At 48.3% G+C, this 22,835-nt stretch overlaps 3 long non-coding RNA genes across 6 annotated transcripts in view; 2 read left to right on the plus strand and 1 right to left on the minus strand.

Moving 5' to 3' along the window:
* On the minus strand, positions 1-19,785 carry LOC120884108 (uncharacterized). Of its 2 annotated transcripts, none has more exons than XR_005726352.2 (3): positions 19,644-19,785; positions 6,570-9,637; positions 1-2,769 (listed from the first exon to the last, which is right to left on the minus strand). It is a non-coding gene; the product is annotated as an uncharacterized LOC120884108 (long non-coding RNA). The 2 variants fall into 2 exon arrangements; XR_013436084.1 differs by lacking the exon at positions 1-2,769 and adding an exon at positions 4,158-6,384.
* On the plus strand, positions 2,595-11,178 carry LOC120884109 (uncharacterized). Of its 2 annotated transcripts, XR_013436096.1 has the most exons (5): positions 2,595-2,707; positions 4,239-4,346; positions 5,062-5,104; positions 5,737-6,338; positions 6,944-11,178. It is a non-coding gene; the product is annotated as an uncharacterized LOC120884109 (long non-coding RNA). The 2 variants fall into 2 exon arrangements; XR_013436095.1 differs by having other exon boundaries at positions 4,239-6,338.
* Positions 19,569-22,835, plus strand: part of LOC144376058 (uncharacterized) — a 26,007-nt gene continuing 22,740 nt past the window's right edge. For both annotated transcript variants that reach the window (XR_013436092.1, XR_013436094.1), the window contains exons 1-2: positions 19,569-19,707; positions 21,882-21,926. This is a non-coding gene — a long non-coding RNA (uncharacterized LOC144376058). The remainder of the gene's footprint in view (positions 19,708-21,881; positions 21,927-22,835) is intronic.

Genomic DNA, 22,835 nt, shown 5'->3' on the forward strand with positions numbered 1-22,835 from the left:
TTGACAGAAGATGTTTATTAAACAACAGCAGCAGCAACAATCCACAGGAGATGAAGTGCAAAGGATGGGGGAGAATTGGGGGATTTTATAGGGCGTTATCATCTTTGGAGGGGTTTCAGGTGCACTATTTGGGGGAGATTTATATGACTGGGAGCTTCCCCTTCTTCCACAGTGGCACAGGGAGGAGAGAGGGGAATAAAATGGGATGAATGTTCAAGGACCCATTCACTACGTGTACTGAAATTAGAACCTGCCAGAGGTCAAAGGGATTCATTAGGCCCTGGAAACTGGAGCCTCCAAAAGAGTTTGATACAACTAACCAAAGTCTTTAACTCCTTTAAATTTCTTGGGTCTTTTTGGATGTGTGGGGGCCTGATATTTCTACTTTCCTTCAATGAGAAACTTCCCAGGCCCCTAAAATTGGGCAGATGAGGGAGCTAAATAAAAGAGGTTAAGTTAGTTCCCTTGAGGTGTCACGGAGTGGAGGCTTGGGAAAGGGTCCCCAGCCAGAATGGGAAGAGGTCCCATTCCACCCAGAAAAGGAGGAGCAGAGGCCAAATATTCCACCCTCCTGTCCAGCTCTTCTAATTCGGATTGTCCTTCTGGACGACTTACAAACACTGGTATAGGGCACCACCACCAACATGAGCAGCAAGCCCCCAGGGTCAGTCTCTCCCCCACCCGTTGCTTTCCCTCCCGCTGATCCTCTCGCTGGAGCTTCCAAATAGTCCGTTTTATTAGAATCTACTCCGCGGCCCAGAGAAGGAACTCCCCTGGGGCTGCTGGCCTGCTTCCTGGCTCTTCTCCCGGCCACTGCTCCTTCAGTTTCTGCCCTGGGTACAATCGCCTCTCCTGGCGTGTGTCTCTGGGATTCGCAGACCCTAGACAGACCCAAATCCCTCCGGTTGGGTTTAGGGGCAGATTTCCTGGCAATTTTCTGACCCTGGACCATTATAAGGCAGGCTGTCCTCAGAGGCATGGCCTCAGCCCCCGCCCAGTCCTTTTAACAAAAGCAGGCCGTTCTAACTTGGGGTTTTATCTTTTTGGCCACTACCCCTCTGCCCTGCGGAAGGCTGCGGATAACCTCCGCACACGCACAGACACACTCCCGCCCGCTTTTCTTTCCAAATGAAGCCATCTCGTGTCATTACGTGTGAAATACGAGGGCGAAGCGCCATATTTCTTCACATTATGGCGATTTCAAAATGATTTTTTAAAGATCAATGCTGGCGCCCAGCCGGCCCCCTCCTATGCTACCTCCCGCTCTCTGAGGGCGACAGCCGGGCAGATCCGGAACCAAACAGCGTGAAGATCTGCTTTTTCCATAGGACCCAAGTGGGGAAACAAAAATCCGATGCAAATTCTTTTAAGTAGCAGTTGGACGCTTGGGAAAGTCAGGAGCTCCCTGGACTTGCCAGCTAGAAACCAGGGCGCAGTCAAGGCAAAGCACCTGTTCTCGATTTCCCAGACTTTTGGAGTCTGCTGTTGGCTTTACCTGTAATAAATATATTCTGCAGGAAAAAAAAAAACTCCCTGCCATAAATAACGGCGTTATGAAGCATGGCGGGCTGAGTATATGATTTCTGTAGTATATAAATTAGGGCCCAAAAGGACATGTGAACTGTGGGCTGGGACTTTTTTTATTTATGGAAAAGTCACAGCCCTGGGCTGTTCTTAAGATCCAAGCTGTGCAGACACTGGGCTCTGACTGCCGCCCTCCTGGTTCCTACTCTCTGGCCCTGGCTTTGCCGGAATGTCTCTCTTCAACAAGAGAGGAACCCAGAGGGCCGCTTAGTTTAGGGGGAAAGTTAGAAGAAGAAGAACGTTTGGGCTCATAGCTCGAGTCCTGCAGCAAGGGTGAGATGTTCCAGCAGACAAAGTTTCAGGTTTGTGGGTTGCTAACTGTCTGGGGAGTTTTCTCGAATCTCTGGTGACTCCTAGATGCTGGGTAAGGAGGGACTCAGGACTCTTTTCTGAGGCTTAAGCTTCGTTTTTTGCTCACAAAGAAGCTGGAAAGTGGGAACAATTTCAGAATGACATGTTTTGGAGGTCTTAGTCTTCTTGAGAGAGGAAATTCTTGAGGGAAGAGAGTGAACTTGCCCTCAATTCCTGGAGTCTGCATCCCAGCTCATCTTCCTCCAGTTGGAGATATGGATGCACCAAGCAATGTGTCTCACCCCAGCTAAGCTTTCTAGAAAGTATTGTTGCCCCAAATTGGAGTCCAACTCCAGCTCAAGCATATGATTAAAGGGTTATTGCAAAGGGCACCCCTTGCTTATGTGCTCTGAGAATATATGAATTCCCCAAACTTTGTTTTCTCCCCAGACAATGGTACCCACCATGACAGGAGAGCAAACAGGATTGTGGCCCCTGGAACCCAGCTTCTAAAGACACCTAATAGAGGGACCACTCTATTGGGGGGGGTCACTTTGTCCTGAGAAAGCAAAACTGCTCCAACACCCCACCCCCAATCCTAAAAAGAAAAAAATAAAACCCTGCCTTCCCTCACAGCCTCTTGACATTCCTTGCACTGAAGCCTCCCCTGAACACAGCTGGGGCTGGGGCTGAGGCTGGAGTTGGTTGCTGGTAGCTTGGGAAGAGCAGGCAGGAAAAGCAGGCAGCCCCAGTCTACAGGGGAGCCAGAGCAGCCAAGAGCAAAGAGGCCGAGGTTTGAAGAGCAGAGGCCGATGGTGTCTTGAATCAGCTGGTGAGTGCCTGTGCTTTGGGGGCAACTTTTGGAAGGGTACTTGCCCAAAAAAGAGAGAAAATCTGGAGGGAGGAAAGTAAATGGTAGACATATTAGAAAGTAAAAATAAAAACAATGAGAAAAGGGAAATTGTTTTTAATTAATAAGCTAAGCTGAAACTGACACATATTGTATTTGAATAGATATGTGTACCCTGTATGTTTATTTCAAATAAATATTTATGTATGGGAAACTAGTACTCAAATGTTATGTGTTCTATACTGTGTAAATATATAATAAATAAGTATACCCAGCCTCAATACTGGATGTGCCTAGGCGTTCATGTATAAGATCTAATTACGCATATGTGGATACCTGCATAACCTTTGTGAAAAATGTGGGCTAATGATTCTGCTCATATAAGATGATCAGTGAACCAAAAGCTTGTGTGTACATTTTCTATAAACATCAACACTCTTATGGAGAGAGCAAAAACCTGGGGATTTGTGTATTTGAAATGTGGCTATAAAATATTAGCTGATTTAGAAGTCTCACTTGAAAATCTGCCCTTAATTGATATTCAAGAAAAATATATGCCATATCTTCAAACAAATGCATGTACCTTAAAGCTGGATTCTATTACAATTTCCTTCCAGAATATTTGTCTAAAAGATGAAGGAAATGCCTCAAATTGACCCAGGAAAGGTCATGAAATTTGGTGACTTTTTGTCTGACCATGAAATCCTTTACTGCGTATCTTACCCCAAATTGCAAGAACAGTGTGCATTCTGTGATGCTTATTTCATGGTAGTGATGGGCATAGGAGTAAAGGCACCATTACTCGTATGTAACATGGATACATATGCATACATATAACCTCCACAAGTGTGAAGCAAAGGTGGACAGAAATGAGCTGAGTGGGAAAGTCCTCAGGTAACTGTAGAGGTCATGCAGAAGCATTACTGTGTACAACAAAATTAGAAAAATCCCCAATCCATGCTCTCAAGCACTGGAGGTATTTCTTTTGATCCAGGATCAGAGACCCACTCTGGGAAAGAGTGAAGTGTGAGGACACTTAGATATCCGGTGGAAACAGGATCCCCAAACCTGTCCCTTTATCCAAAACAGCCTCCAAAATAGATATCACATCGAAACTGCACACTCTGGGTCAAACCTCAATGCTTCCATATCCCCCAAGTGGGAATCTTAATTGTAAAGTAACGAAATCTTCTGCCAAACCTCCCTCCTAAGATGTTAGAGGTGAAAGGAAGGATGGAGAGGTCAGTGGCTCCATCCGACCTCCGGAATCTTCTTAGGAACTCTCAGCCATCAAGGATATCCAAGGCAGTGGGGGTAGTTGACTTCTTGGGGAGGGGGTATCCAGAAGGCCAAACGGGGTGGGTGGCAGGCGGGGCGGAAAGGAGGCGAGCAGGTAGAAGGTTATTACAGAATTGCTTCCATAAAACCTGTGGCTGTTGTAAAACTCTGCTTTCCAAAGACTTTATTTCCCCTTTCTCTCTAACATCCCCCCCCTTTTTTTTTCTTTTTACAGCACTTTTCCTGGGAGGGGGTGGCCAAGGGAAGCTAGAGATGGAAGACAGTCAGGCTCCATCCTGGGAGTTGACTGGACAGGTTTGTGAGAGGCCGAGAGAGAAGCAAGGTAAGGCTGCAGGGGTATTCCAGACCTTCACCCAGACGCTCTTCACTCAGACCCCAGGATCAGAAAATATCAAGGGACAGCTTTGCTTATCAAGACAGTGGGTTGAAAGCTACATTTCCCCTGTACTGGGTTGGGTCTTCCCAGTGCCCTCTGCTGTAGCAGAGGCCCCTTGTTCAGAGAGCCCCCTGGCCCAGCCTGGCGCCGGAGCCTCATCCGGTCGGGCCTCTTTCCCGGGCCCCTTTGCATATTTCCTCTGCCTGAAGCAGGGGGGAAATTTTAGGAACAAAAGTTAGCTTATGTTTTGGCAAATCCCCCTCCTTCCACCAGCACTTCTAGTTATTCCTTTACTGGGCACAGAGCCAACAGCCTTAAGAGGGCTGGGGTCAGAAAGGGTAGCAATCTCACCCAGCCCCAACCCTCTGCCCCAGTCCCTCACTACATCAGACAATACTGAATTACTGAGCAGCCTGGCTTCGCCAGTAGCTGTGATATCAGGCCCTTCTCCTAGGGGGAATCCCTCAGGATCTACCTGAACCCACAGCCCAGCTCAAGGGCCCTTGGTCACTCAGTGGAGAAGGAGCCCATTGGAATTTAGGAGTGAAAGGACTTTTTTTTTAAACCTACCTCTGGAGGTCCTATCCCACTAGGGGGCCCTAGGAAGGGCACTGAGGACCAGTAAACGGAGATTACAAGAGATTATGATGTTTCCTTTCAGAATGGGGCCTATTAAACCCTCTTCAAGGACCTGAAACTTCCTGGTAAGGTGGAGCCTTGTTCCTAAAAGTTACAAAGACTTCAAGGACCTCCTGTGTCTCTGTTGAAACCAAGCTTTTGTTTTGGGGAGACTTTTTCTGTCTGGAAGGTTCTGAATGTAGAAAGGAGCCCAAGATGTTAAGGCAGAAAGCTGGAAGACCTAACTGGCATCCTTGGTACTGCAGAACAGTTCAACCACTGCCATTAAGGTGCCTTTGGAGAGCTGAGGGCTCCCCACTCCCCCTATACCCTCTAAACATACACTAAAAGCATCCAGAAGTGGGAAGATGTCCCAGAATTCCTCAGATTTCTTCTCTGGGGAACATTCTTGCTGCTCTTGGATGAAGGAACTCAAACATTTTCACCATTTTGCAAGAGTGACATATCAGTCCTAAGATCCCCCACCCCACTCCTCCAGCTAAGCGAGGAGCAGTAACTGCCGTGAATCTGGTGGTTTAATGTCGTTGTGTTCAGAAACCCAGGCCCAACAACATGAAACTACCTAATTCACTCAGCAGTCTCAATTCAAGCTCCAGGTCAAGGGCTCACTGGGGCAGGCCCCTGTGGCCATCCTGTGGGCCAAAATGGCCACTTAACTTACTTTCTTCTACTTATTTTCCTCCATTTCTTCTCACAGAATCCAGTTGCTAGTAAGCAATGTATCTAAGGTACTGGATCCAGAATTCCAGATGAAAGGGTCCTGGAGCTGGTCCTGGCAGCTCAGATTCCAGGAACTTCTCTCTTCCAGGAGCACCGGCCAGAGAAGACCCTGGGCCAAGCTCCAGGCCTAGGAATGGCCCTTTGATATACCTGCTTGGTGTCTGCCTCCTCAGCCTGTCTCTGCAGCTGGAAGTCTTCACAGATGAAAAGGATTCTCAACTTCCAACCGTTATGAAGGTGTGTCTACACTCACCATCTGGCTAGACCCTATATTCCAGGGTCACCTAGCCTCCCAGGACAGCTCTGAGGACCCAAATCTTCTACAACCACCCTCAGTTTTGAGACTGGGGTGTGCACAGACAGGAGAAGGGGCCAAGAAGAGCAAGAAAGAAAGTGACAGGGACAAAGTGCAAGAAAGAAAGTGACCGAGCATCAGAGCATCAGTATCAAGAATTCTAGATAGCAACAGAGGAAGAATGTGATTTGGAGGGAGCAGCCAACTGTCAGGAATAATCTCTATGAAGTCACCCTGCTGAAATGGTCCAAGGCCCAGGCTCCAGAGACGCTGAGCTGCCCCAGGTAAGAATTCATTCCGCCTTTACAATGGAACCGGGAGGCTATGGACCTGGATTGGCACGCAGAAAACAAATTTGCTTCTTCCTCCCTGACCTTCTGTCTGGGCCCTTCATCCCCGCCCCCGACGTCCCCCACTGCCCAGCCCTACCTCCCCAGACATTCGTGTACTCACAGGTGCTCACACCCGCGCTGCACTCATCCCACAACCACCCGCGCCTCTCCCAGCGGGCTTACCTGGGCTGCGGCGGCCGCGGGGCTGGGTGGAAGCATCCAAGCATCCTTCGGAAGGTACTGTCCCCGTCTGGATGAGGACCGGTTCCCTCCCGGCCTCAACCCGGAGGCCAGTGTCCGAGTGGCCACGTGTCCGGCGAGGAAGCCCGAGGCAACGAAGGAGTCTGCCGGGCGGGCGGCCGGCTCCCCCTCCTGGGTATAAATCTTGGGGACCGGAAATACAATAAAACTTCACCGTGTTGATGAACTTCAAACGGTTTACATCCCTCCCTGCCCTGAAAAGAAAGACGGCCGGGGGCGGGTTAAAAGGAAGGGGAAACAAATTTACGAGCCGAAGAAGAAGTACCCTCCTCGTCTTCTTTCTTTTGCTTGCACAGACTTTGTCCGCGTGGAGAGAAGCAGCCTTGGTCCCCGGGCCTTTGCCTCAGCCACGATGACGGCCAGGCGTGCTTTTCTCCTCTCCCGGGAGCGCGGCGCGCTGACCCGACCCTCGCGCGGCCCGGACGCCTCACCGCCAGGACTGGAAGCCACCGCCTAGAGAATTCACGGGGCCCGGAGCACTGTCAAGGGCTGCTGGGATGCGGCTCCCAGTCTCTCTCCAAGGTTCTCAGAGGCGCTTCTTGCGAAAGCCCCGACTCTCCCAGTTTTGCCCCGTGGCCTCCATTCTTTGCATCTTTCCGCTGAATCCGGGTTTTTTTGGTGTGTGTTTTTGGGTGTTTTTTTTTTCCCCCACCTCTCCAGAGGCCAGACCTTTGCCCTGCCCCGCCCGTTTATTATTGCCAGGTGCTTGCAAGACCAGAGATAAGATTCAGCAAAACTCTCAAGACTCGAAAGGGGGCTGAGGGGGACCAGAGGTTCCTTAGGAGAAGCCCGAGATGGACAAAGTGGAAGTGACAGCCAGAGAGGAGTGGTGTTCAAATCTGCCTCAACCACGGACTTCTGTCTGGGTCTTTAAAAGCTTCAAAGTCAAACAAAAACAACCACTACCCAAGTTTCAACTCTCCTCCGTATAGTTCTTTTCTGCTCTGAACCCGTTTGCTTTTTCCAAAACTTTGTGAAATCCGGATTTGCTACCAGGCTACTGTGAACCAAAACTAAGGGAAAATCTCTTTTCCTTTTTGAGCTCCAGGTAACTGGGAGCAAAGATACTGACTTCCTGCTCCCATTGTCTGGGTCACCTGTGAAGTGTTTTTTTTTGGGGGGGGGGTGAGAGAAGTTATTCTCTCCAACTGCCCCTAAACACCAAGGCTTCAGATCTTAGACACACTGGAGGGCTGAGATTAGCTCAGGCTTTGCTCAGGTACAGGGTGGAGACACAGCTGCAGGCCCAGGAGGGGTACCCCATCCCTCAAACACACAGGTGCAGCCTGAAACAGCCAACTCCATTCCTCTCCCCAAGAATAGGTGCCAAAGCATTGCTGGAGATTTTTTTTTTTAATGAAAAAGAAAATGGAATGGACTCAGAAAATAATCAGGCTGTTTTCTATCATTTAAGAAAAAAAATTTTTTTTCTGACAGGCTAACTGTTGCAGGCAGTCCCACTCTGCCCTGGCCTGACCGGGGTTAAAAGTGACATAGTGGTGATGATGGGGTGCCCTCTGGCCCCTTCCTGGCACCAAAAGGGAGGAAGGAAGGGGGAGCTGTTTAACAGCTGGAAGACAGGAAGAATCTTATTTCTATCCAACATTCACATTTCGGGATTTGTTTGGGGAGGCCCCCTCCAGTTCCTCTCCTCATTATGTGCCCCAATTCTCTAATTTTGCTCTTTATCACGCTATATTTTTATTTAAAATACTGTGATGGCACCTACTGGCTTTCACCCCTTCTATTAGAATATGCCTCTGAGAACCATAGAGAAGGGCGGAGGGCATAAATGAGGGACCAGCAGTTTCTAAGCTATTTTAGGACTGCTATTTTTTGTCCCCTTCCAGGGACCTGCCACCAGGATAGGTCAGTGTGCTGGCTCCCAGCCAATTTCTGGCCAGATCTCTGTAGCTACCTGGATGAGGAAACAGGTTCTTTAGAAAACCTGAAGAGGCTACAGCCTTAGAACAACACACCTGTGCACAGGCATGTTTTGCATTCACTTTCAGGGGCTTTGCAGCTTCATCCACTCTGCCCCAAGATGCCAGGCCACTGATCTCAGTTTAAAAAATAAAACTCTACCAAAGGACACCTCACACCCATTCTGCAGATTCCTTCCAAGGTCACCTAGCCTGAAAGAAACAAGTCATCTTTCAAATGCTCAGTACAGACCCCCATGGTCACATGGACAGAGATACCCTCCTAAACACCGCTTAGACCCCTAGCTGAGCTTGTGGTTACTGAGTAGAGACCTTTTAGGTAGTTTTGTTTTGTTTGGTTTGGTTTGGATGGTGCTGGAGGTGGGGGGGGGGGGCTTGTGCATGCAAGGTAAGCATTCTACCAACTGAGCTATATCCCCAGCCCTATGCAATTCTTTTTTACACTCCGAAATATTTTCCAAATACTTTTCCAAAAAGCAGGTCAGTCTCCAAATTATTCAAAAATTGTTGGCCAAGCTATAAGGTTCAGGGACAACTTCCCCTTTCCCTTTTCTTCCTAGAAGGTAAAGCAGGGTATTAGCATTAAGGGAAGGGTCTGGATAATTTGGGTGGTGAGAGGACAAAGTGTAGAAACAAATGCAGAACAGAAGACCCTTAAAGAAAAAGAAAATTGAGACCCTCTTCCATTTAGTGAGAGTCACAAGAATAAGTATTTCTGAGAATTTCTGGCTCCTCTCCCTTCCTGAGGTTTATTATGGGGAGGAGGGGAGGTGGTTTCAGAGAACTGTAGCCCAGTCCCTGATCCAAGCTAAAATTTGTTTTGTTTTGTTTAGGCCATTTCTGGCGGCGGCTTGGGAAGCAGCTCTGTTGTGGCGGGCGAGTGAGGCCGAGGCCGCGACCGACCTCTAGGCGGCGCCCTGGCGTTGAGTCCTCCAGGCACAAATCCTCCGGCAGCTCTGTGTTCGGTGCTGGGTGAAAGGGCCAGTTTCTGCCGACGCACTGGGCTTGGCCTGGAGTTGGCCGCCGGCGCGTCGCCTTTGGCGCCCTCTGCCAAGCAAGAGAAACAAGATTAAAAGAGTGCGGGCTGGAAAAGGAATCACAACTAATCAAGGACCCAACCCGCCCCTACCCACCCACCCCCCAGCCCCAGCCCCGACGCTAGGGAGCCTTCCAGAGCCTGAATCTTCTTTGATCTCCCCTGCAGCCGGCTGGAGGGCAGCGCCAGCGACTTTAACTCCCTCCCTCAACTTGCAGAAGACGACACTGGGGTTCGAAGAAGTTAAGTGTTTAGCCCAAGATCAGAGCAGCTTTTAATAAAGTGGTGAAGCAGAGGATGTGACCTCCACTTCAAATGGAATTTTCTTCCTCCAAATTATGACAACCAGCCACCCCAACAAACTTGTTTTTCTTATAATTCATTTCTGGAAAGACAGCCTTTGGGGGTTGTCTTTGTTGGAAGTGTGGGGGCTTGGGGGGGGCATATTGTGGACACTGCATAAGAAAAGTGGAGGCCGATACAGGGGCAGCTCAGCCAGGACCATGACAAATCCAGTCCCCTCCCTTCCAGGAAATGGCCGGTTTATAACTTTCCTAACTGTGTGATACTGGACGAGTGTTTTCAGCCTTTCAAAAGCCCTAATGAAAAGTACCTATTGGACAGGGATATTGTGAGCTTTGAATAAGAGGTCCTGATCATTAAAATAAAATGTTAGCTATAGGACTGCTTCATAAACTCAAAAAAAAAAAAAAAAAACCAGGGACAATTAGGGTTGGTGGCAGGTCACTATTCTTCTTGGCCTAAATGAGACCTCTGTTAAGTCCTAGGTGGAGCAAAAAAAGAGAGCCCTTCCCTGGGACTCAACAACTCTGGGTCTGTGCTCAGAGACATCCAGGACCTGGGAAACACTGCATGGGAGAAATCAAGGTCCCCTGGATCCCTTCACCCAAGGCAGAGGCGACATTTTACATGGCGGAGCCCTAAAGCTCTCTGCTTAAATTATTCCTAGGGGAGAGGAGCCAGGGAATCCCCAGTTGGGGAGGAAAAGGAGAGAGGCCTAGCGGGACGCTGGGGCGGGGCAGCAAAGAGCATGTCTACTACAGGCCAACTACAGCGATGGGCTTGCAGGGGTCTTCAGTCCCAGGGGATGCTCCTTTCCCAGCCGGGCAGCAGTTCTCATGGACGCCTAATTACTGCGTGCACATCTGGAGCAGCTGTGCCCCACCCGGCCTTGGGCCCATTATTTCCCTCCAAACCCTATTTTCATTCCCAAGGCTGAGTCATAAAAGACTCTGGAGGCAGAATAAAGTCGGGTCTGTGTGTGTCAGCATTCCTGGGTGTGCGTGTGCGCACGACCGCGCGGCGTCTGTGCGTCTCACTGTGATTGCCCAATGGATTCGCAAAAGTTGGGAGGAAAATGGAGCAACATCAGGCGAATTCAACTGCGAACATACTGTCGGCCTCATTATCCGCCCATTTCAAGGGAAAGCATTTGGGTCTAGGAATTAGCCAGTTAATTGCCTCACTTCTTTGTTCACTTTAGGGCAGGAGAAACTATTTGCCTTCTATTAAAACATTCTATATTTCAAAACTTTTAAGATCTTCTCATTCTCCATTTTATTTCCATCTCGTTATACCCTTGAACATTTATATCTGCCAGTATCACATCAACCTTACCGAACACACACACACACACACACACACACACACACACACGCCCGCGTGACTGGAAAACTCTTGTTTCTGTGCCTGAAAAATCTGGATATCTTAACTCTTAAGGTTTTTGTAATGATTAATTAATGTACTGTGTGCTTAGGATCTAGTACAATTCCTGGTGCACAGAGAGCATTTGGTAAATGGTAGCTATTAATGAGGAGGAGAAGGAGGAGGAGGAGGAGGAGGAGGAGGAGGAGGAGGAGGAGGAGAAGGAGGAGGAAGCCTGCTTTGTTCTCAGAGAACCAGTCTAGGTTGGAGGGTGTGAGTCTCAGCCTGCATGTGTATAGTGTATTCTTTTGACTTAGAGCAATGTCCATAAAAGTGAGGCCCCTTGAACCCCTTGGCCTGTAACTACCTCTTCAATAAGGAACAGAATTGGGGCAATTACCTGGCTCATTTCAGGTTCAAACTCCTTTTAGCTTGAAGAATCTGGGTCTCATGGGGAAAAGTCTGGGAAGCCAGCCACAGCATATATTCAATTGACTTCTAGGTGAGCCCTTTCCCTTTGCTGGGGCGAGCAGGGTAGGATCCTGCCTTAGAAAATGGTTTAAAAAAAAATAAAAACAGGGGTAAGGGGACTGGAATTAAAGAGAATAAATGAGAAATGCTTGAGAAAAATCAGGTCTTATCCACTTCCTGGGGCAGTCAGAAGGTCTTGGGGCTCTCCATGCTCCCACCCAGAAACTCTTCAAACCAGTCAGGATTTTACCTGACGGGGACTTTCATTCCATATTCAGTGAGCATTTATTGAGCACCTACTGTGTGCCCAGCATTGGGCTGAGATGTGCAGCTCCAGTGGGAGCCACACCCCACCAATCAGCAGTGCTGACTTGGCAGACATTGAGAGGTCTGGCTCCCAGAAACAAGCCCAGGGACAGGAGAAGTAGGGAAACCCTGCTGAGCAAGAACTTTTGGCCAATGGAAGGCAGCTTTTCAGGGCCAAAGTCCTGGTGCAGGGGTGGAGCCCAAGGGTCAGGGGTGCCCCCCACATTGTCTTTCAGAAAGAGGCCAACTCCACAGTGGGGACAGCCCTGTGGGAGTAAGGGTGGGGTGTAGGGGAGCAAGGAGGGGTGAAAAGATGACTAGAGGCTCCTGACCCTCAGTTGGAAGTTCCTGAAAACATTAATTAGCTTTCTTTAATTAGTAGAGAGCAAATGGGCATATATTCCTTCTGCTCTGATTAAAAGCATTTAGGTCAGGTTTTCACAGCCAGGATTATTCAGTTTAAGCTGCCCCAAGCAGAAAATTGTTTATTTTTTTCTCTTTATCTTCAGGCAGGGGTTTGAATACTATTAGCCAGTCATTGGCTTCTTGTCACAGACCAGGGCTATAGGTGGGCTGTTAGGTGGTCTTTGTGCCAGCTCAAAGAGGGGCAATCGGAAATGGTTGGAGCCTTATCTGCTCCAAGTCACCTTTATTTGAAATGTGTAGGTAATTGAGGAACAGCCAGGAGAGCCGGGGCATGGTGTGTATATGTGTGTGCAGGGGAAGGTAAAATTGACCAGATAATTCTGGTTTCTTTAATATGTCTGAACATAATCCTGGGGGAAAAAAAAATTGCTTACTTCCCAGACTCCAAAAAAAAAAAGCCTAGCTTTTCTTCTGGAAGATCTGGCTTGGTCAACTCATATCATTTTACTAGGCTAGGCAAGAAAAGCTAGCTCAACTTCTATATGGAAATAAACCACAACACTTGAAGCTGGGTAAAACTGGGAGATCTCCAGGACTGTTAGAGATTACATACTGTTTGGCTGTTATAAATATACTGTTTGGCTGTTTATAAAGATTATAAAAGTATTTAGGAGCAAATCCTCCCCTTTCCAGCACAGAGTTTGATATTCCCCAGCCTCAAACCTTGGTTTAATTCCTCAGTTCCCATGCCCAGTTGGAATACCTGAGGAAACTGAACAGATAGATCAATAAGGGACATAAAAGAACATTCTATTGCCTCATCTGATCCCCATTTTGCTTTCTTGGCTCAGAACATTAGCTATGGGGTTGTCTCTGGATACCTGTCTCTCTCCAGTAGAGTCCCAATAAAGTTTTTTAGCTGCTGGGAGGCTGCCCAAACCTGGTCTCACCCATAGCCAGTCCAAGATCAACTTTCCCCAGTAAAACTCTTCCTACTGCCACCAGCTCCCTGGTGTCTGGAAAGAAACACTGACTCCCCCTGGAAGTCTGGACCTTACTGGCAATGGTGGGTATCAATGCCACCTGAATGTTTGAAAGGTGAAGTTTGGCCTGAAGAAAATAGAGGCAACAGTCAAAGGGAAAAAGTGACACTGTGGCACTTTCTGAACACCAGCTCCTTTGATCATTCCAAATAGGAATTCTTAATCTAGGCTCTGAGGAGACTAAAACCCTCTGAAATGGTGGGTTTGGCAAGTATAATAAAGTTCATCATTCCCCTGGGTAGATCAGCATTTTTCATCAAATTTTAAAATATCGGTGGATGATATTTAAAATGATAAGAACTTCTCATCAACCATTCACATATAAGCACTCAAAAATGTGAATCAGAGGGAGGAGAGTGAACTGGACTTGGTGCCTAAAAAGACAAATTAAAAGACAGGACAATCATGTGCACAAAGGTCAGGTAGATACTGTCACCTGGTCTTGCCTGAGATATCAGGAATCTGATCAAATATGCTGAAATCTCTAGGACTAAGACAAGGTAGCCCACAATATCCAATGCACAGTTGCTTCATGGAGAAGGAGTGTGTAAGCTGTGTCTCCAATCAAAATGATACAGAATTTGCTCCACTAGGGCCTGTACCCTCTCCTGCAATATGCTGCCTTGTCTTAAGCTGGTCGATACTGAATGTTTCAGGAAACATTTCCCTCCTCAAAAAGGCCCTCCCCTTCAAGAGGAAATATTTTTTTCCGGTGACCAGCTACCACAGTTACAGCCAAGTCTAAGGAGCTCACTTTGGACTAAGGAGTGGAGACCGCCAGTGGGGCCGCCTCCTGTAAACTTTGAGTTCTTTTGGCCCTCCCCTCGTTGGGGCCTGAAAAGGGCACAAGAGACAGCTGGACAGGTAGATAGAAGTAGGTACAAAGAAAGAGATCCTCGACGGCCGGCAGAGAAAAGATGGAGAAAAACAAAGAGAAATTAAATAGCTGGTCAGGAAGAGAGAGCTGGAGCGCTATGAGCAGGTGGAGCAGTCAAAACCCGGGTGCTGAGAAGGGCTCAGAGGGGCGGCAGAGGCGGCCAGGCGCGCCTCTGTTTCCCATCCTTACCGGGAGGTTAAAGACACCTCCTCAGCGCCCCCTCGTTCCAAACCGCCCCATTACAACTTCTCGGGCTCCTTAATGTTCTGATTAATTGGCTGGCTCGGGGGATGAAGGTACCCCTCTGCCAGGGACCTGGCGGTGTTTCATTAGATCGTTTGTTAATGATGAGGAAGAAGGTAGAATCCGGAGAGAGAAAACGCACAACTGGAGAATGGGGCAAGCGACGTTGGCGCCGGCGGCCTGGAGAGAGCAAGTGAACTGTTCTTTGGGGACAGCAGATATATTTCAGAGCGCTGAGATCCAGGCACTAGGACCCACTCCCCTCTGGGCAGATGATCGTGAAGATCTCGCTCACTCGTTACAGGCGAGGGAGCCCCGCGTGACGCTCCGCCCTAGGGTTGAGTCGGATCTCTCTCTATTGCCCTGTCCGCGCGCGTTCAAGATCCCGCTTGGGGCGAGGCGCTAGGTCGCGTTTACAGGCACTCCTTGAGCTGATGTCTGCACTGAGCCTTCCATTCCAGTTCATTTCCTCCCATCCCAGACAGTGGAAGTTGTGGGTCTTTCAGGCTTTTGGCTTTGTGGGACTTGAGGGCGCATCTGTGTTGACTGAGACTTCCCTTTGCCCCTTAGGTGCTGCTTTGCAACGCCAAGGCCGGATTTGAAAACCTCTTTTCTAATCCCTCTGTTAGGCATCCTCCCCTAAATTCTGGAACTCAGGGGCTCCAGATTCCGCCGCTGCGGCGACTGCGTTATGGAGGCCTGGGCCGGAGGAGCACAGAATTCCAGAGAGCCCCTGACCCTTCTCCTGCTCTAACACTGCAGCTTCTGCAACTCCCTATCCTTTACAGTCATGATGCTCACTGTAGAGATGCAGTCTGAAAGGGGGCCAGCGGCTTGCACAGAGATCACTCTGCGCCCAGCCCAGCCAGAGGCGAGCACTGCGGGTGCGCGCCGTCGAGGTGCGCCACGGAAGCCTGCGCAGGGGAATCTAAACTAAGGACTTGCGTTGGTTCTGCGCAGTACCAAGCTGTTCCGAAGGCTGCGGTGGAGGGGTGCAGAGGTCTCCAATATCTCATTACGACTTCCGACTTCCCCGACTACTCTACCTGCGTGAGACTTGGTCCCACAGCAGTGACGCTGTCAGGAACAGCAAAGCAGGGACCTCTTAACTCTCAGGGGAAGACCGGCAGGGAGAAGGTTGCTGCAGGACCTATGTTTCCTCTGGTTCACCTTGGAGGAGAGGTAAGAGTTTTAAGGAGTAGAAATTTGGGCCCGCTCCCTTTTGTTGTTTTTAAGGAGTGAGGTATCTGGCCATTGATTTCTCTCTCCATAGGGAAGTTTTCTGCGTTCTGGCCGAATAGGAATAGTCCTTGCTGGTCTGCACCTCAGCGCCCTCCCTGAGGACCATTCAAGGGTAACTTTTCTGGGTGGGTGAGGCTTGCCAGTTCATGGATTTTTGTTGTTTGTTCGTTTTGTGGTGCTGGGAATGAACCCAGGGCCTCCTGCAGGATGGGCAACTGAGCTATACCCCTAGCCTCTCCTGGTCATGTTTTGTCATTATTATTACTAATATCCAGATTATTGTGAATTAAGGTCCCCTCCTCCACTCTGGCTGCGATTCTACCTTAAACAGTAGTCTAGAGATACTTCAAAAGAGAAGGGCGATAAGTTCAAAGCCAGTCTCAGCAATGGCCAAGGCTTTAAGCAACTCAGTGAGACCCTATCTTTAAATAAGAGAGAGAGAGAGAGAGAGAGAGAGAGAGAGAGAGAGAGAGAGAGAGAGGGTGAGAATGGAAGAGACTCAGAGGGCCCCAAGATGGGTGACCAGCTAGTGGGGATGCTTTGACATTAATTACCCCTGCAAGGTAAAGGCTGTTCGCATAGCCTGTGGAGAGGTAAGGATGGAAAATAGGATCAGGGTGGCAACTTGGTATCTTCCCAAGAAAGAAGGCATTGTATTTCAGACTTTTAGGCTCTGGGTATTTTTTCCCTTTGATTTACAGTCAAAGATAGGGAGGGACACATTGCCACCCAGGTGTTTTTAAGCTAAAGGTTGACCTGGTTAGGATGAAGTTATCAACTGAGGAGGGGAAAAGGGAAGATCTACACTCTACTGACCATATTTGGTTTTACCCTCTTCCAGGCACATATTTCTTTGATCAATCCTAATAGATTAACCTAGGGTTTAAGGAATCTGAGTCCCTCTGAAATTGTGTGATTTCACAATTCTACCAAAAAAAAAAAAAAAAAGTTAGATGTCACTTTCTGAGAAGCCCTGGGGAGGGGGTATGAGCAAAATCGCGCATGGGGAAAGGAGGTTAACCCTGCTGCCTAACTCCATTGAGTTCAGGACCCCCAAACTCTGAAACTCAAGCTGATCCTATCTACATTGCCACACTGATGGATAAAGATTTTCTTTATTGCTTTCAGAATGAGTCTGAGTGCTTAATCAGGGCTTCTGCCCTTTAAAATATTCTTTATTTTGGGCCCAGAGTGGATTTGGTAGGGGGCCTGGAACAGCTAGAGAGGAGAGGGACATGGGCTTCTAGTACCTGATTTCACCTCTAGTGGTGAAGAGCTCAGGGTTCCCCACCAGCAGGTTCAGAACAAAGCCTGCCCTAGATAGTTGCTCAGTTGGTATCAGGCCTTGCCTCAACCCTCCTCCCCTCTACCTCCAGCCCTTAGGACTCCCTTCTCTGTGAACCCAGACCTCCTGACCAAACTGCAGGCTCCCTCTACTTCTAGCCTTCTAAATAACCAGTGATTTTTTCTTCTCTCATTTTTGAAAACTAAAGAAGCCCCAAACCTTTAGTTCCTTTCGAGGAATAAGATGTTTTCGGATCTTGGAGTGGAAAGAGGTATTGTGGAATTAAATAGCCTGTAAACCTGAGAGAGCAGGCTCCAATATGATGATTTGGTTCCAGACATTGTTTAGGTACTGCCTGAATGGACCAAATATCTCCTCCTTTCCCTTGCCATCCCTTTCCTTCAAGCCCAGAAGTCATGCATTTTCTGACTTCCAGAGTTTGGAGAAAAAGAGAAGACAAAACCTGTGAGTAAGAGAGAGATGAGGAAGGTGAAAATGAGAGAGAATTCTAATAGATTAAAATAATGAAACACTCTTTCTAACCCAAAAGCATTTGAAGGCTTATGTTTGTTTTAATGCAACTAGGAAGAACAGAAGTTGGAGGTGGGCTGAGTAGGAGACAAAGTTCCCATCCCAAAGGATACTCCCTAAGGATGCTTCTTACATGGGTTCATTGCCTTTTGAGGTGATGCAAAGGTAGAACTGACAGCCATTTGTAGTAGTGGGTCTTTCAAATTGTACTGTGGTAGAGCAAGTATCCAAAGAGCCTCAGAGATCTTCCCACAATACCCTACCTGGGGCTTGTTAAGTTTTTCTTTGCATTTGTTCTTGGAGTAGTGTGTACCTGTGTGTGGGGGTGTGTGTGTTGTGTTAGGGTAGTGGTTCTAAATTATAGCTCAGGGCAGGCAGCTCTCCTCCTGGGGAGTCAAGGGCTATCTGGTTAGGAGTGGAGGAGGTTGTTTCATCCCAATTAGGCTGGAGCGGGGAGAGGTGTATCTGGACTTGGATCCAAGTGGACTGGTCCAGACTCTAGGGAAAGGAAGGAGCAGCAGCCCCAAAGTGGGCAGCAAAAGCTTCAGCATCTTTTCCTCAAAGGGTCAGGGAAGTTCACTGAGAAACAGGAACTTTCACTCAGAGAGCCCACCTTCTCCATTATGAGTCTTTGTACTTCTATTTATCCTGGAAAGCACAGCCCTATGCAGGACATTGCCAAATTTAGCATGTTTGGAGTACCTGAAAGGTACTATGTATTGTCTTACTTTGGGAGAGGGGGTGCACGTGTCTTACCTATTACCTTTATTATAGAGCACAACACAATAGGAAGCACACACTTTTCTCTTTTGCATGTTCGGGTGAATCCTCAATCTTTTTTTTTTTTTTTAATATGTTTTGGTTGTAGATGGACACAATACCTTTATTTATTTATCTTTATGTGGTGCTGAGGATTGAACCCAGTGCCTCACCCATGCTAGGTGAGTGCTCTACCACTGAGCCACAACCCAGCCCTGAATCATCAATCTTTACAAGATGAGAGGGGCAAGTTGCTGTCATATAAGATTCCTCATCTACTCCTGCAGCTAATTTCTCTGAGACCACACAATACCCACCATATACACATCTCTCTTCAAAAGGGAATAATTGTTGTATTGACCCAATAGCTGGTTCTTAAAGATTGAGACTCTTTTCCTGCCTTCTGCCCACTCCCATAAACAACAGGCTCCTCTACAAAAAATGCACACACGGTGTTTTTGTGAGTGTGAGTTTCAAGTAAGATGGCGGCGCCTGGCACCCCTAGAGAATCAGATGCACGCTTTCCCGGGCAGGAGGCCACCGGAGGCCCATCGCAGTTCAGAAAAGGAAGGAAACCTAGGTCCCTTTGCCCCCCCCCCCAAAAGTGAAGCAAAACTTGCCTGAGAATTCTTCCCCTGTTCCAGAGGGCAGCTAGAGAGAGCTGATTTTACACCTGGGGACCTGGGGGCTCATGTCTGGGCCCAGAGTTCCAAACAGAAATTTCTAATTTTTATCCAGAAAACGGCCTTTTTTCCTCTTCAAGCGATCTCCACTCCCCCACGCCCCACCCCCCGGGGCCGCTGGACCCTGTCTCTCCCACTACCGGCGCTTGGAGCCCGCGGTTGTAAGCGGGAAGAACCGGCGCAGAAGGCCTGAGACTGAGCGGGGCGCTCAGCACCGGGCCCTGGGGAGCCAGAGTAGCGGTTAGAGCGAGGAGGGGCGCGCCGCTCGCCCCCACGCACACACCTCCGCTTGGAGTGAGAGAGGAAGGCGTGAGCGAGTGGAGAGGCCAAGGCGTTCTGGGTGGGCGCTCGAGCTGGTCGGTCTGGAGCTCAAGGTTAGGCTGTGGACCGGAGTAGCCCACGCTCGCCACGGTCAGTCCTGGAAGCCTGGTCCGGGGCCGCCCAGCCTAGAGAGGGTTTTTTTTTTTTTTTTTAAACACCGCAGCTCTGGTCTGCGTGGTTGCGGCCCCCAGCGGCGAAAGCAAGAGCGGGGAGCGGCTCACCTACCTCTCACAACCGCGCCGTCCTCCTGCGTCTTCCCAAGAGGAATCCTGGGCTTCTGGGGACGAAGGTGAGGGCGCTCAGAGCAAGGAGTTACGTGGCCCCGGGTGGCCGCCCGGACCGCCGCCCCTTTGAGGCCTCTGAGGCCGTGTCTGTGGCGGGGCGGCGCCGACGGCGCTGGGAGCGCGAAGGGACTCAAGCGTCCTGCGTCCCCCTGGCGCCGGCGAGTTTGGGGGGAGAGGACTGGGCCCACGAGGTGGATTGGCACCGGCGCCTCCTTCCTTCGCGTGCGCCCGGGCGGGGCTGCAGCCAATCTCACCTGCCCCCGCCTTGGGGCGCCGTCGGATCACCGCGTGGCGGTTACTGGGATGGGCCTTGCGCGTTTGTGAAAGGCCAGAGCCGTGGCGGAAAGGCGCCGCGATGGCTGGGAGGGAGGAGGTTGGAGAGGGTGAGGGTGTGTATGTGTGTGTGCGTGCGCGTGTGTGGAGAGAGAGGGAGAGAGATGGGGGGGGATATGAATGAATATAACAGACAAGAGAGAAGAAGATCCGGGAAACGCTCCCGGAGAAACCGTCAAATGCAGGAATAGACAAAAGAAGGGCAGAAAGCAGAGGCAGGGGACGGAGGGAAGCCCCTGGCGTCTGAAGCAAGCGACAAGTTGTCCTTGGGAGTTGGGAATGTGAGAGGGAGGGGCGAGGCGGAGGAGCCTGAGAAGGGGAGGGGGCGCCCAGACCCTCAGCGAGAGGCGACACGTCCAGGTTTAGGACACAGATGCGGGGGCGGGGGGAGTAGGGCCCTCCTCCACACCCCTCCTCCGCCCTGTTGCAGCCCATCTTCAGCTCTGTTGGCTGGCTTCCCGCCCTTCACCAAGACCGAGCAGCTTCTGTCTGGAGGGTGGCACCAGACAGCAGGCTGCTCCTCTACCTGCCTCCCTTCTTCCCAGGGCGTTAAGTAGGATTCTTCCCTGTTGAAGGAACAAGTGAGCTCAGAAGGAACGACCTTGGCCAAGGTCACAATAAGAGCTTGGAATTTTCACTTTCCATACCAGGTCTTGGAACTTCTTTGCGATTTGACCTGCGGGTTCTTAGGGTGTCATCCTGAAATGGCAGGTTCCTCTTACTTCTTTCTGAGATCCAACTTACCTACAATCAGTGAACTACAATTTTCCTGACTATCCCTGTCTGGTTTCCAAGCAGTTGCCCTACTCTCCTGGCCTCATTCCCAGAGTTTCCTGCTCCTCCAGCCATGGGCTGCAGTCCAGCCCCTTCCTGAAAACAGTTGACCAGGAATCAGCAGGGGTCTGTCTGAAATCTGTGTTTTGTTTTGTTTGAAACAGGGTCTAAGTTACCAAGGGTCTTGCTAAATTGCTGAGACTGGTCTCAAACTTCAAACCTCCCCCTTCAGCCACCTAAGCTGCTGGGATTACAGGCCTGTGAGATCTGTGTTCTAGACCTAGTTTTACCGCTAACTTATTGTGGAACTTCAGGCCCTCTCCACTCTCCTCTTTTGGTCTCAAGTTTTGCCTCCATAAAATGAGAGTAGGTTGAGTGACTTATGTTTTGCTTTTGTAGGCTCCTCCCATTTGCACATGTTGATCACCTTAAAATACTGGAGGTTCTTCTTACTTCTTAAAATACTGAAGGAAAAAAAACCACACATCCAATTGGAAATTTTATTCTATGTGCATAGAAACATAGGAAGAGAAATATGACAAATTAAACTTTGTCTCTGATGGATCTGCTTTAAAATTTTTATTTTCTGTACTTTTGATTTATGATGCACAGGCAATAAAGGACACTAAAATTAAGTGTGTGGCTCAATGTATTTTGGCATATATACACAACTATGTAACCACCACCTATAACAAGATATCTGCCATCTACTCAAAGACTCCTTGTACTCCTTCCCATCAGTAACCTTCTAGTTAATACTTAGCCCCCAGAAGTAACAATGATTCTGTCTTCTCACCATGGGTTAGTTTTGCCTACCCTTGAACTTCACATAAACAAAATCAGTGGTTTATATTCTTTTGCATTTATCTTCATCTACTTGATATTATTGGGGGTGGATGGACAATACATGTTGCTGTGTCCGTAGTTAATTCTATTTTTTGTCATATTCCATAATATGAATATATCACAATGCACTTGCCCATTCAGCTCTTGGTGGGTTTTTTTATTTGTTTTCAGTATAGGGCTATTGTGAAAATCTGTTATGAACATTCCTGACTATGTCTTTTGATAGACACCTGCATTTGGAGACCCTGGAGTGGAAACACCAGGTAGTAAGGTAAGGATATGTTTATCTTTGTTACATACTGAGACTTTTCCAAAGAAGCTGACCAATTTAACACTCTCAACCAGTAATGTTTGAGAGCAATAGTTGCCCCATATCTTGTCTAACACCTGGAATTATCTTAATCATTTTAGTCACTGTCATGCATTTATAGTGACCTTACAGTGTGACTTGGTTTGTTTTGGGAGATTTTTGTGCATTTAATAAATTGTAAGCACATACAACAAATTGATCATCTTAACTATTTTTAATTATACAGTTCCATAGTGTTAGGAATATTCACACTGTTGTGCCTCAGATCTCTTGAACCTTTTTGCAAAACAGAGATTCTATGTCCATTAAGCAACAGGTTTCCACTGCCCCATTTTTCTAGCTCCTGGGGACCACCATTCTGTTTTCTGTTTCTATGAGTTTGAGTACTTTAGATACCTCATGTTAGTGGAATCATACAATATTTATCATTTTTGTGACTGCTTTATTTCATTTTACATAATATCATTAAGGTTCATCTATGATATAGCATGTGACAAGATTTTCTTCTTTTTATAAGGTTAAATAATATTCCACTGGATTTATATACCTAATTTTGTTTTTCTGTTCATTCACAGGTGAGTATTTGGGTTGCCTCCACATGTTGGTTTTTGTGAATAGTGCTGTAATGAGTGAGTATACAAATATCCCTTCAAGATCCTCATTTCAATTCTGTTGGATATATACCCAGAAGTCGTATTGTTGAATTATATGGTAGTTATATTTTTAATTTTTTAATTTTTTAAATTTTTCTGGTACTGAGGTCTGAACCTAGGTGTGCTTTACCATTAGGCTACATCCCCAGTCCTTTTTATTTTCTATTTTGAGTCAGGGTCTCACTGAATTACTGAGGCTGGCAAGAGTTTGTCATCC

This window comes from Ictidomys tridecemlineatus, chromosome 3 (genome assembly GCF_052094955.1).
Source record: "Ictidomys tridecemlineatus isolate mIctTri1 chromosome 3, mIctTri1.hap1, whole genome shotgun sequence".
Taxonomy (NCBI): Eukaryota; Metazoa; Chordata; class Mammalia; order Rodentia; family Sciuridae; genus Ictidomys; species Ictidomys tridecemlineatus.